The 14,464-nt window shown below is 40.2% G+C and overlaps 1 protein-coding gene across 1 annotated transcript in view; it reads right to left on the bottom strand.

The window, feature by feature from the left end:
• The window catches only part of ANKRD30B (ankyrin repeat domain 30B), a 104,655-nt gene that overhangs the window by 11,501 nt on the left and 78,690 nt on the right, over positions 1–14,464 (bottom strand). The gene's annotated exons all lie outside the window — the stretch shown is intronic.

Below are 14,464 nucleotides of genomic sequence, written 5' to 3'. Positions count from 1 at the left end.
TTATCCCCAGTGCACCTGATTAAGATGGTAAGATCTTGGACTCAAGCCCTGAACCTGATGCCATGATAACTGAGACTTGCAGGAGGTCTTGTAGGGGGAGGGGAGTGAATGTATTTTTCAGGTGGGAGGAATACAAACATTTGTGGCCAGTGGGTAAATTATACTGCTTTTTAAAGGTGTCCATAGGTTTCAAATATTAATTCCATAAAAAAAAAAAGACCATGGAACAACCTTAGTGACTTGCTCCTAATGAACAGAATATGTGACTATGATGCTGTGTGTATTCCAAGCCTAGGTGACAAAAGGCGATACAGCTTCTGCCTTGCTCTGTATCTCAGGCTGCTTATTTGGAATCTAGCTCCCCATCTAGTGAGGAAGTCTAGGCCACAAAGAGGGTCTAGGTGTGTCAGTTTAAGTGTTTCTGCTGCCTCCTGAACTGAAGTCCCAGGCAACAGCCAGCATCAACAACCAGACGTTAGTGAACAAGTCTTCAAATGGATCCAGCCCCAAACCTTTCAGTTGCCCCACCTGAAGCTGAGCGGGGCAGACACTAGCTGTCCTGGCCACACTTTTCCTAACAGATTTGTGAACAAAAGAAATCTAACCTTTGGGGAGTTTGTTAAGAAAGAAACAAAAATGATAAATGGAACAGTGGATGAAAAAAAAAGAGATAAGACACATAAAGACACATAGGAGAAGTTGGTCTCCATTAAAGTAGGATGTAATAAATGTTAAGATTAATTTATTAACAACCAACAGTGCTAATGAGAAGAAGCAGATAACTAGAAGCAAGATCTAAGAAGTTTTTCTCTCAGTTTTTCCCCAGTTAGGATCATATTAGCTGTTCATTTTCCATATGTGGCCTTTATTATGTCGAGGTATGGTTCCTCTAAGCCTACTTTGTTGAGGTGTGCTGCTATCCAAAACATCCATCATGACCATATGATCCTGTCAATCGATGCAGAAAAGGCCTTTGACAAAATTCAGCACCGTTTCTTAATAAAAACCCTTGAGAAAGTCGGGATAGAAGGAACATACTTAAAGATCATAAAAGCGATTTATGAAAAGCCCACAGCTAACATCATCCTCAATGGGGAAAAACTGAGAGCTTTTTCCCTTAAATCAGGAACACGACAGGGATGCCCACTCTCACCGCTGTTGTTTAACATAGTGTTGGAAGTTCTAGCATCAGCAGCCAGACAACAAAAGGAAATCAAAGGCATCAAAATTGGCAAAGATGAAGTCAAGCTTTCACTTTTTGCAGATGACATGATACTATACGTGGAAAATCCGAGAGACTCCACCAGAAGTCTGCTAGAACTGATACATGAATTCAGCAAAGTTGCAGGATACAAAATCAATGTACAGAAATCAGTTGCATTCTTATACACTAACAATGAAGCAACAGAAAAGCAAATAAAGAAACTGATCCCATTCACAATTGCACCAAGAAGCATAAAATACCTAGGAATAAATCTAACCAAAGATGTAAAAGATCTGTATGCTGAAAACTATAGAAAGCTTATGAAGGTAATTGAAGATATAAAGAAATGGAAAGACATTCCCTGCTCATGGATTGGAAGAATAAATATTGTCAAAATGTCAATACTACCCAAAGCTATCTACACATTCAATGCGATCCCAATCAAAATTGCACCAGCATTCTTCTCGAAACTAGAACAAGCAATCCTAAAATTCATATGGAACCACAAAAGGCCCCGAATAGCCAAAGTAATTTTGAAGAAGAAGACCAAAGCAGGAGGCATCACAATCCCAGACTTTAGCCTCTACTACAAAGCTGTCATCATCAAGACAGCATGGTATTGGCACAAAAACAGACACATAGACCAAAGGAATAGAATAGAAACCCCAGAACTAGACCCACAAACGTATGGCCAACTCATCTTTGACAAAGGAGGAAAGAACATCCAATGGAAAAAAGACAGTCTCTTTAACAAATGGTGCTGGGAGAACTGGACAGCAACATGCAGAAGGTTGAAACTAGACCACTTTCTCACACCATTCACAAAAATAAACTCAAAATGGATAAAGGACCTGAATGTGAGACAGGAAACCATCCAAACCCTAGAGGAGAAAGCAGAAAAAGACCTCTCTGACCTCAGCCGTAGCAATCTCTTACTCGACACATCCCCAAAGGCAAGGGAATTAAAAGCAAAAATGAACTACTGGGACCTTATGAAGATAAAAAGCTTCTGCACAGCAAAGGAAACAACCAACAAAACTAGAAGGCAACCAACGGAATGGGAAAAGATATTTGCAAATGACATATGGACAAAGGGCTAGTATCCAAAATCTATAAATCTATAAAGAGCTCACCAAACTCCACACCCGAAAAACAAATAACCCAGTGAAGAAATGGGCAGAAAACATGACTAGACACTTCTCTAAAGAAGACATCCGGATGGCCAACAGGCACATGAAAAGATGCTCAACGTCGCTCCTTATCAGGGAAATACAAATCAAAACCACACTCAGATATCACCTCACACCAGTCAGAGTGGCCAAAATGAACAAATCAGGACACTATAGATGCTGGCGAGGATGTGGAGAAATGGGAACCCTCTTGCACTGTTGGTGGGAATGCAAACTGGTGCAGCCACTCTGGAAAACACTGTGGAGGTTCCTCAGAAAATTAAAAATAGACCTACCCTATGACCCAGCAATAGCACTGCTAGGAATTTACCCAAGGGATACAGGAGTACTGATGCATAGGGGCACTTGTACCCCAATGTTTATAGCAGCACTCTCAACAATAGCCAAATTATGGAAAGAGCCTAAATGTCCATCAACTGATGAATGGATAAAGAAATTGTGGTTTGTATACACAATGGAGTACTACAGGGCAATGAGAAAGAACAAAATATGGCCCTTTGTAGCAATGTGGATGGAACTGGAGAGTGTTATGCTAAGTGAAATAAGCCATACAGAGAAAGACAGACATCATATGTTTTCACTCTTCTGTGGATCCTGAGAAACTTGACAGAAACCCATGGGGGAGGCGAAGGAAAAAAAAAAAGAGGTTAGAGTGGGAGAGAGCCAAAGCATGAGAGACTTTTAAAAACTGAGAACAAACTGAGGGTTGATGGGGGGTGGGAGGGAGGGGAGAGTGGGTGATGGGTATTGGGGAGGCCACCTTTTGGGATGAGCACTGGGTGTTGTATGGAAACCAATTTGACAAAAAATTTCATACATTGAAGAAAAATAAAATAAAAATAAATGAAATGAAAAAAAAACATCCATCATGAATGGATGTTATAGTTTGTTATAGTTTGTCAAATTCTTTTTCTGCATCTATTGCAATGATACGGTTTTATGCTTTTTTGAAAATTAATATGAGGTATCACATTCATTGATTTGCAAATATTGAACCACCCTGCAAACCAGGGATAAATCCCATTTGGTTATAGTGAATGATTTTTTTAAATGTTTATTTATTTTTGAGAAAGAGCACAAGCAGGGGAGGGACAGAGAGAGAGGGAAACACAGAATCTGAAATAAGCTCCAGGGTCCAAGCTGTCAACAGAGCCTGACACTGGGCTCAAACCGACGGACCATGAGATCGTAACCTGAGTTGAAGTTGGATGCTTACCTGACTAAGCCACCCAGCTGTCCCTGCCCCTGGTGAATGATTTTTTAATGTATTGTTGGGTTCAGTTTGCTTATTTTCTTGAAGATTTTTGCCTGTTCATCAGAGATGCTGGCCTGTAATTCTCTTTGTGGTGTCTTTATCTGGTTTTGGTATCAGGGTAAAGCTGGCATAGAATGAATTTGGAAATTTCCCTTCCTTTTATGTTTTTCTGGAACAATTTGAAAAGGACAGGTTAAGCTTTTTCTTTTTTCTTTCTTTCTTCTTTCTTTCTTTCTTTCTTTCTTTCTTTCTTTCTTTCTTTCTTTCTTTTTTGGTATTAGCTCTTCTTTACATGTTAAAATTTACATCTGAAGTCATCTGGTCCTAGACTTGTGTTGGTTGAGAGTTTTTTGATTCTTGATTCAGTTTCCTTGCTGGTTATTGATTTTTTTTTTCAAATTTTCTATTTCTTCCTGTTTTTGTTTGGTAAGTTATATGTTTCTAGGAATTTATTCATTTCTTCTAAGTTGTCCAATTTGTTGGCATATATTTTTTCACAATATTCTCTCATAAATGTTTGTATCTCTGTGGTGTTGGTTCTTATTTCTACTCTCACATTTGTGGTTTTATTTATTTCGGTCTTTTCTATTTTCTTGTTGATTACTCTGGCTAACGCCTTACCAGTTTTATTAATTTTTACAAAGAACCAGCTCTAGGTTTCATTGATCTGTTCTAGTTTTATCTGGTTTTTGTTTGTGTATCATTCATTTCTGCTTTAATCTCTTTTTTTAATTTTATTTTGAGAGAGACCACACATGAGTGGGGGATGGGCAGAGAGAGAGAGGGAGGGAGAGAGAGAATCCCAGACAGGTTCCATGCTGCCAGCAGAGAGCCTAACACGGGGCTCGATCTCACTACTGTGAGATCATGACCTGAGCCAAAATCGAGAGTCAGACACTTAACCAGTGAAGCCACCCAAGGGCCCCCTGCTCTGATCATTATTACTTGCTTTCTTCTGCTGGCTTCAGGCTTCATTTGTTGTTCTTTTTCTAGCTCCTTTAGGTGTAAGGTTAGGTTGTTTGAAATTTTTCTTGCTTCTTGAAGTAGGCTTATATTGCCTTGTACTTCCCTCTTAGGACTACTTTTGCAGCATCTCAAAGGTTTCAGACCATTGTTTTCTCATTTCCATTTGTATACATGTATTTTTTTTAATTTCTTCTTGTATTTCCTGCTTAACCCATTCCAGTGTAGTAGCACGTTATTTAACCTGCATGTATTGTTTTTTAATAATTAAGGCCTGTTTTTTGTTTGTGATCCATTCTTGAGAATGTTCCATGTACACTTGAAAACAACGGGTATTCTGTTTTAGGATGGAACGTTCTGAAAAAATCTCTTAAGTCCAATCTGGTCCGCTCTGCCATTCAAAGCCATTGTTTCTTTCTTTCTTTTTTTTTTTTTTTTCAATATATGAAATTTATTGTCACATTTGTTTCCATACAACACCCAGTGCCCATCCCAACAGGTGCCCTCCTCAATACCCATCACCCACCCTCCGCTCCCTCCCACCCCCCATCAGCCCTCAGTTTGTTCTCAGTTTTTAAGAGTGTCTTATGCTTTGGCTCTCTCCCACTCTAACCTCTTTTTTTTTTTTTCCTTCCCCTCCCCCATGGGTTCCTGTTAAGTTTCTCAGGATCCACATAAGAATGAACACATATGGTATCTGTCTTTCTCTGTATGGTTCCAAGCCACTGTTTCTTTGGGGATTTTCTGTTAAGATGTATTTTTTGGTGATTTTTTTAATTAAGATCTATGGATGTAAATGGGGTGTTAAATTACCCTATTACTGTATTATTATCTATTAGTTCTTTTATGTTGGTTATTGTTTTATGTACTTGAGTTCTCTCATGGTGGGGGCATAAATATTTACAATTGTTAGATCTTCCTATTGGATTGTACCCTTTATTATGATATAGTAGCATTCTTTGGCTCTTGCTACAGTCTTTGTTTTTGGTTAAGTTTATTTATTTTGAGAGAGACAGAGTTGGGGAGGGACATAGAAAGGGGGAGAGAAAATTTCAAGCAGCCTCCATGCTGTCAGCCTGGAGCCCACCATGGGGCTCAAAGCTACCAGCCATAAGATCATGACCTGAGCCAAGACCTAGTCGGTCGCTCAAATGACTGAGGCACCCAGGTGCCCCACAGTGTTTGTTTTAAGGACTCTTTTGTCTAACAAATGTATCGCTACTTTTTCTTTTAACGTGATAAATTTTTCTCCATCCCCTCGTTTTCATTTTTTTTAATAGAATTTATTGTCAACTTGGCTAACATACAGCGTGTACAGTGTGCTCTTGGTTTTGGGGGTAGATTCCTGTGGTTCATCACTTATAGACAACACCCAGGGCTCATCCCAACAAGTGCCCTCCTCAATGCCCACCATCCACTTTCCTTTCTCACCCCCCCCCCATCAACCCTCTATTTGTTCTCTGCATTCAAGAGTCTCCTATGGGTTGCCCCTCTCCTTCTCTGTTTCTAACTATTTTTCCCCTTCCCTCCCCCACGGTCTTGTGTTAAGTTTCTCAAGTTCCACATATGAACGAAAACATATGACATCTGTCTTTCTGTGACTTATTTCATGTAGCATAATATCTTCCAGTTCCATCCACATTGCAACAGATAGCACGATTTCACTCTTTCTCCTTGCCAGGTAGTATTCCAGTGTATATATAAACCACATCTCTTTATCCATTCATCAGTTGATGGGCATTTAGGCTCTTTCCACAATTTGGCTATTGTTGAAAGCACTGCTATAGACATTGGAGTACATGTGCCCCTATGAATCAGCACTCCTGTATCCTTTGCATAAATTCCCAGTAGTGCTATTGAGGGGTCATAGGGTAGTTCTATTTTCAATTGTTTTGAGGAACCTCCGCACTGTTTTCCAGAGCGGCTGCACCAGTTTGCATTACCACCAATAGTGCAAGCATCTCCTCACTTTTAATCTGCAGGTATCTTTATGTCTAAAATGAAGTTTTTATAGGCAGCATACAGATGGGTTGTGTTTTTTAATCCATCCTGTCACCCTAGGTCTTTTGGTTGGAGTGTTTATTCCATTTATATACAAAGTAATTATTGACAGGTATGTATTTATTGTCATTTTACTACTTGTTTTGTGGTTGTTTCTGGAGATTTTCTCAAATCCTTTATTGTTTTTCTCTCTTTGATGTCTTTCTAATTTGCTTTAATGATATATTTGGATTTATTTCTCTTTATTCTTTGCATGTTTATTAGTGGGTTTTGGTATATGATAAGCATTAATCTGTATATCGCCTCCTCTGCGTGTAGCAGTCTCTATTAAGTTGATGGTCAATTAAGTTAGAACTCATTTTTTTTTCTCCTCCCCATGGTTTGGATAAGCTATTATATTGTATGTCCTTTTTGGGGGCATTCCTTGACTGATTTTTTTACAGAAATATACATTTTTACTGCTTTTACATTTTCTGCCTTTATACTGTCACTTTTGATCTCTCCTTTCCACTCAGAGTCCCCGATAATATTTCTTACAGGCTGATTTAGTGGTCAGAAACTCCTTCCATTTTTGTCTGAGAAATTCTTTATCTCTCCTTCTATTATGAATGATAGCCTTACTGGATAGAGTATATTTGGCTGCAGATTTTTCTCATTCAGCACTTTGAATATATCATGCCTTTTCCTTATGCCTTGCAAAGTTTCTGTTGAAAAATCTCCTGCTAGCCTTGTGGGTTTCTCCTTGGAAGTTAATGACTTGTTTTGCTGCTTTTAAGATTTGTAGCAGTGGGGCGCCTGCGTGGCTCAGTCGGTTAAGCATGACTTGATCTTAGCTCAAGTCGTGACCTCGCAGTTCGTGGGTTCAAGCCTCCAGTGGGCTTTGCACTGACAGCACAGAGAGTGCTTGGGATCCTCTCTCTCTCTGTCTCTCTCTCTCTCTCTCTCTCTCTGCCCCTCCCCTGCTTGTGTCTGCGTTCTGTCACAGAAAAATCAAAAGCAAATCAAAACAAAAAAAAAGAACAAAACACTAAAAAAAAAAAGATGTTAGCAGTATATTTTGCAAATTTAATTACAACATATCTTGGGTGTTGATTTTGATGGAAGTTCTCTGTGTCTCCTGGATCTGGATGTCTGTTTTCTTCTCCACATTAGGGAATTTTTCAGTGATTGTGTCTTCAAATCAATTATCTGTCCCCTTCTCTCTGTCTTCTTCTTCTTCTGGGACTCCTATCATATGAATGTTTTTACATTTGACGGAGTCACCGAGTTCTTTAAGTCTATTAATGCATTGGATAATTCTTCTTTGTCTTCTTCAGCTTCATTGTTTTCCATTACTTTGTCTTCTAGGTCATTAATTTGTTCCTCTGCTTCTTCCAGCTTGCTGTTCATTTTACTGCACTCTTCATCTCTGATCCTTGAACTTTTTTATGTCTGTGGTAAGGGTCTCACTGATGTCTTCCATTCTTTTCTCAAGTCCACTGAATATCCTTATGATCATGGTTTTAAATTCTCCATTAGGCGTGTTATTTACATCTGTCCCATTTCGGTCTCTGGCCATGGCTTTATCCTGTTCTTTCATTTGGGATAAATGCCTCTGTCTTTTCATTTTGTCTAAGTATCTGCCAGCTTCTGTGTGTTAGAGAAGCCAGTTATGTCACCTGCTCCCGAAAGTAATGGACTTAGGAAAAAGACGTCATGTAATGCCTAGGGTCTAGCACTTCAGGGAGTGTCACCAGTGTGTGCTGCCTGTGTCCTGCTGTTGTGTTCTGGCTATGCTAACCTTCAGGCCAGTCGTCTGCAGAGGCTCTCCTTGCCTGGTCTGGTGTGTGTTTGGTCCCTGGCCTGAATGTAGCGAGTTTTAACTAGGTGTGCTCTGGTCTGCTTATGAAATGAGACCTGTCACCACCTCTACTGGAACTGAGGCCAAGGGAAACTCTCTGGTTGGGAGATGTGGTGTGGGCAGGCGTTTGTCCTGGTCTTCTGGGGGAGGGGTCTGCTGTGCTGGAACTCAAGCAAGAGTGATTGAGAAGGGTAGTTCCACCAGAGTGCAAGGGGGTGGTGCTTGGTGTAAGCAAGTTAGGTAGCCAGTGATAGCAATGCACTGCTTCCTGCAGGTGGCTTTATGTTTGTGGTGAGGGGCAGGAGAAGGAGATGGTGTCAGCCAGCGGCTTTGTTCCTACAGACAGGTCTCTCTGAACTTTGCCTCTGAGGGACGTGCTCTGAGAACAGCAAATAATCTCCCCACTGTGTGCCCCAGGCACTCTTCAGATCACTGTATCCATGCTGTATGCTCCCACGTTGTTTGCCTGCCCTCTGTCCAAGAGCAGTGCAGTACCTCAGGGCTGTAACCCAGCTAAACCGGATGCCCTTTAAAACTCCAGACTTTAAGCACTACTGGTGGCAATGACTCACGCAATGCAGCCCCTCTTGTTTTCCAAGCCAGTGGGTATGGGGAAATGTTCTCTTTGTGCGTTCCCCTGTGCGTTCCTCTCTCTCACCCTTATCCACAACCTTGACTCCCTCCCCTCTGCAGCAGCCAGGATCTGTTTCTCTTCTAGACGACATTTCTGCATCAAGGACCTTCTTTGATGTGGCCTCTTCTCTCCCTTTTGTTGTGGAGTTTGTTCTGTCAGTCTTCAGGTCGATTTCTGGGGTATTTAGGGTGAGCTGATTGTTATCTAGTTGTATTCGTGGGATGAGGCAAGCCTAGAGTCCTCCTACTCCTCTGCCATCTTCCTGTGTCTAAGATAGTTTCCTAAGATTCCCTTCACTTACAACAATTCTTACAAGTAGGCAGGAATGCCTCTTTAGAATTTCCCCTCAGGTGAAGGTAGAAGCACAGAGACATATGATTTGAAGCACAATAGTTGAAAAACTAGAAAGAGTCAATCTGATAACCAAAATTGGGCCTTTGATCTGATTTCAATTAAAGGAAATAGGCAGCTTTGAGTATTTTTTAATCCATTGAATACTCAATCTTCATTCTCCTTCCCTCAGTGAGGAAATAAAGAGAATGTTATGAAATCATTTTTCATCTTCTCAGTAGCACAACAAATGTACTGTCCTTTAGCACTACTTCAATTAACTGCACATTCTCCTTTACCTTACTCCAACCTTGTTTGTGGGGGGAGGTAAGACCATTTCATCTTTGTGTTGTCCCACAATGTTTCTCCGTATCATACAAGTTGGCTTCAAAAATTTTTTGTCATTCAAATTACCAATCTACTATTTGTCTCTGATAAATCAACTTAATACTACCTCACTTTGTACAACTGTATTATTTGAATGATGTAATGTTTATTCCATTAATTATACGCTGAGCTATAACGCATAGCTATGCATATCTTTCTATTTAAGTGAAAGAAAGCGATACAGGCTACTGTGTTTTCCAAGAATGTAGGATCTGTGCCAAGAACAGGATTAACACCAGTGTTACACACAAGAACCAGGTCAGAAGAGGATCTCATTGTGAATTGCAAGATGATGGATTAGCAAGATTGCTTAACAGGAAAGAGGAATACCCCAGAGTTAATCTTTTCCTTCCTAGATGGTGAAAAGTATGGGTGAGTCTATGCATTATAATGAGAGAATAAAATATAATGAAGTAAACGGTAGACTGAGTCAAGACATCCTATGGCCAAGATTTGATGGAAATGAAAGTGGGCAGCACTGACTGAGAGACTAAAAGTTTGCACAGGCGGGGAACATGGGTGGCTCAGTCAGTTGAGCCTCAACCTCTCAGGTCATGATCCCAGGGTCATGGGATCAAGACCCCTGTCAGTCTCCACACTGAGTGTGAAGCCTGCTAAAAATTCTCTCTCTTTCTCTCTCTCTGTCTCTCTTTTTCTCTCCGGCACAAACACACCCCCACATCCTGCTTGTGTATGCTCTAAAAATAAAATAAATAAAAATATAAATAAAGTCTGAACACACTAAAGAAAGAGCATTTTATCTTTTTGAGCCTGACTTCACATCAAGTCATGGGGTCAGCAAGGCATAGGCTGGTGAAAGGTTCCTTCAGGAAGCAAAAATCTCTATAGGAGCAAAGTTAAGTTCTACTACATTGGCTTTTTATTATTACATAAGTGACTGGTCATTTGCAAGATAACTAGGAAAAAGTTTTCATAAAATTTGATATGGTACTGGCATAAGGACAGACAGATCAATGTATTAACATTGAGAATCTAAAAATAAACTCTCACATTATAGTGAACTGATTTTCCACAAGGGTGCCAGACAATTAAATGGAATGAGAATAGTCTTTGTAACAAACGGTACTGGGACAAATGGATATCCACATGCAAAGTAATAAAATCAGACCTCTACCCCATAGCATATTTACAAAATTAACTTAAAATCTAAGAGCTAAATGATAAAACTCTTCGACAAAAGCTGACGTGTATATGTTTGTGACTGGATTTGGCAATGATTTCTTAGACATGACACCAAAAGACAAAAGCAGATTAAGTTTACTTCATCAAAATTAAAAACTTCTATGCTTCAAATATCACCATCAAGAAAGTGAAAAGGCAAGTGACTAAATAGAAAATACCTGAAAATCCCATATCTGCTAAGGGATTTGTATGTAGGCTATTTATATAACCCTTCCAATAATGAAAAAACAATCCAATATAAAAACGGGCAAAAGAATGGATTAGTTCTTTAAAGACGATATAGAAATGGATAATAATCACGTTCAAAGGGAGATGTTCGGGGTGCCTGGGTGGCTCAGTCAGTTAAGGTTCTGACTTGGGCTCAGGTCATGATCTCACTGTTCGTGGGTTCGAGTCCCGCATCGGGCTCTGTGCTGACAGCTCGGAGCCTGGAGCCTGTTTCAGATTCTGTGTCTCCCTCTCTCTCTGCCCCTCCCCTGCTCACACTGTCTCTCTCAGAAATAAAAGAGACATGTTCAACATCATTAGTTATAAGAAAACGCAAACCAAAAACCACAAGATGCCATTTCATACCCACTAGAATTGCTATCATAAAAGCAACAGATAATGACAAACATTGGCAAGAATCAGGAAAATGGGAACTCTCAAAAATTGCTGATGAAAATGTAATGTTGCTGCCACTTTGGAAACAGTCTGGCAGTTCCTCAAAAGGTTAAAGTAGAAAAACAATTTTTCTAAACATATTTGAGAGAGAGTGCACAAGTGGGGTAGAGGGACAGAGGAGAGGGAGGGAGAGAATCCCAAGCAGGCTCCATGCTCAGAGCAGAGCCCAATGTAGGGCTTGATTCCACAAACCCTGAGATCATGACATGAGCTGAAATCAAGAGCTGGCCACTCAACCGGCTGAGCCACCCAGGTGCCTGCCCCTCCTCAAAAGGTTGAAAAAACAAAACAAAAACAAACAAAAAAGGTTTATTGAACAGAGCTACCATATGAACCAGCAACTGTATTTATAGGTATATACCCAAGAGAAATCAAAACATGTTCACATAAAAAGTTGTTCATTACACAAAAAATAACCTCAAAATGGATGAAAGACCTCAATGGAAGACAGGAAGCCATCAAAATCCTCGAGGAGAAAGCAGGCAAAACCCTCTTTGGTCTTGCCTGCAGCAACTTCTTATTCAAAACATCTCCGGAGGCAAGGGAAACAAAGGCAAAAATGAACTACTGGGACCTCATCAGACTAAAAGGCTTCTGCACAGCGAAGGAAACAATCAGCAAAACGAAAAGGCAACTGACAGAATGGGAGAAGGTATTTGCAAATGACATATCAGATAAAGGGTTAGTATCCAAAATCTACAAAGAATTTCTCAAACTCAACACCCAAAACACAAGTAATCCAGTGAAGTGACGGGCAAAAGACATGAATAGACATTGCTCGAAAGAAGACATCCAGATGGTCATACAAATCAAAACCACACTGAGATACCACCTTGCGCCTGTCAGAATGGCTCACATTAACAACTCAGGCAACAGCAGATGTTGGCGAGGATACAGAGAAGAGGATCTCTTTTCCATTGTTGGTGGTAATGCAAGTTGGTGCAGCCACTCTGGAAAACAGTATGGAGTTTCCTCCAAAAACTAAAAATAGACCTACCCTACAACCCAGCAATTGCACTACTAGGCATTTATGCAAGGGATACAGGTGTGCTGTTTCGAAGGGACACATGCACCGCCATGTTTATAGCAGCACTCTCAACAATAGCCACAGTATGCAAAGAGCCCAACTGTCCACCGATGGATGAATGGATAAAGAAGATGTGGTATGGGGTGCCTGGGTGGCTCAGTCAGTTAAGCGGCCGACTTCGGCTCAGGTCATGATCTCGCGGTCCATGAGCTCGAGCCCCGCATCGGGCTCTGTGCTGACAGCTCAGAGCCTGGAGCCTGTTTCCGATTCTGTGTCTCCCTCTCTCTGACCCTCCCCTGTTCATGCTCTGTCTCTCCCTGTCTCAAAAATGAATAAAACGTTAAAAAAAATTACAAAAAAAGAGAAGATGTGGTATATAGATTCCATGGAGTATTTCTCGGCAATCAAAAAGAATGAAATCTTGCCATTTGCAACTACGTGGATGGAACTGGAGGGATTATGCTAAGTGAAATTAGTCGGAGAAAGACAAAATTCATATGACTTCCCTCGTATGAGGACTTAAGAGTCAAAACAGATGAACAAAAGGGAAGGGAAACAAAAATAATATAAAAACAGGGAGGAGGACAGAGGAGACTCATAAATATGGAGAACAAACTGAGGGTTGCTGGAGGGGTTGTGGGAGAGGGGATGTGCTAAGCGGGCAAGGGGCACTAAGGAATCTACTCCTGAAATCATTGCTTCACTAAATGCTAACTAATTTGGATGCAAATTAAAAAAAAAAAAACTAAAGATACAACAAAAAGAATAAGGCCCCCCACCCACCAAAAGTTTCTCAACCCAGGAAGCCTCTGGTTTGGGGATTCAGGAGATAAGGACCTTCTAGAGAAGTCAGAGCTATGGAATGAGTTGGCTGAACGCTAAGTTTTTGTTTCACAGGGAAGACTTTAAAGTGGCAGATAATTTCATGCCATAACCCTAATTCCTTTCTATAGGCATCTACAGAAAATCCCTCATTATTCTTTACTAAGCTTCATCAGTATCGGATATTCTTACAAATTTTAGTTTTAGAGACCTTAAAGATTTCTTTAGGACACAGTAGCAGGACGTCTAGCACTCTCATTCATAGAAGACTGATCAACGGAGTGTCATGTTACTCGCATGAAAAGTTCCCTAATACAATGTGACTCATTGATAAGAGGTCTAGAAAAGAAAATAATTTTCAATGTCTCTTCAGCCAAAAAAAGGACCAGTCAACAGAATGTTCTAGTTCCCCTGACGGGTATAGCTGTCTAATGAAACTTGCATGTATATTATATAGCTTTTGTGACTGACAGAAATGAGTTGGTCAGTGTATCTACCTCATTGCTCCCACTTAGGATTTACAATGTGAGTCCTACAAAGGAGGGTGAGAGTGGGATGACATTAACTGTTCTGCTTGGAAAATATTTGGGGTTTCACTACATATCGATAAATTAGAATCCTGAATGGCACATTAGTCTTTTCTGAGATTGAATTGTGAAATCTCTGAAAGTCTGATTAACTCAAGTGAATGGAAAAAAAAAAAAGAGTTTCTGAACTTGCAATGGTAGGAGCCCTATGTTTCTAGGTAAGGCCCTGACTGAGCAGCCATTTGTACTTTTTCACTGGCATTTCTTTTCCTTTACAAAATCCAACAAGGAGAAAAGTCCATTCCTTTGAGAAGGACGTTTGCGTAATGACCTCTAGTCATTGTTGATGAAGAGAATAAATTGCAGATTTGTAATTACAAATTACAACAAATCATCATTAAAATAACCCAACTCAAAC

This window comes from Panthera pardus, unplaced genomic scaffold, assembly GCF_024362965.1.
Source record: "Panthera pardus isolate Hobbes unplaced genomic scaffold, ASM2436296v1 HiC_scaffold_15, whole genome shotgun sequence".
Lineage (NCBI taxonomy): Eukaryota > Metazoa > Chordata > Mammalia > Carnivora > Felidae > Panthera > Panthera pardus.
The sequence above is the reverse complement of the archived record's forward strand: the minus strand, read 5'-3'. Positions and strand labels throughout refer to the sequence as shown.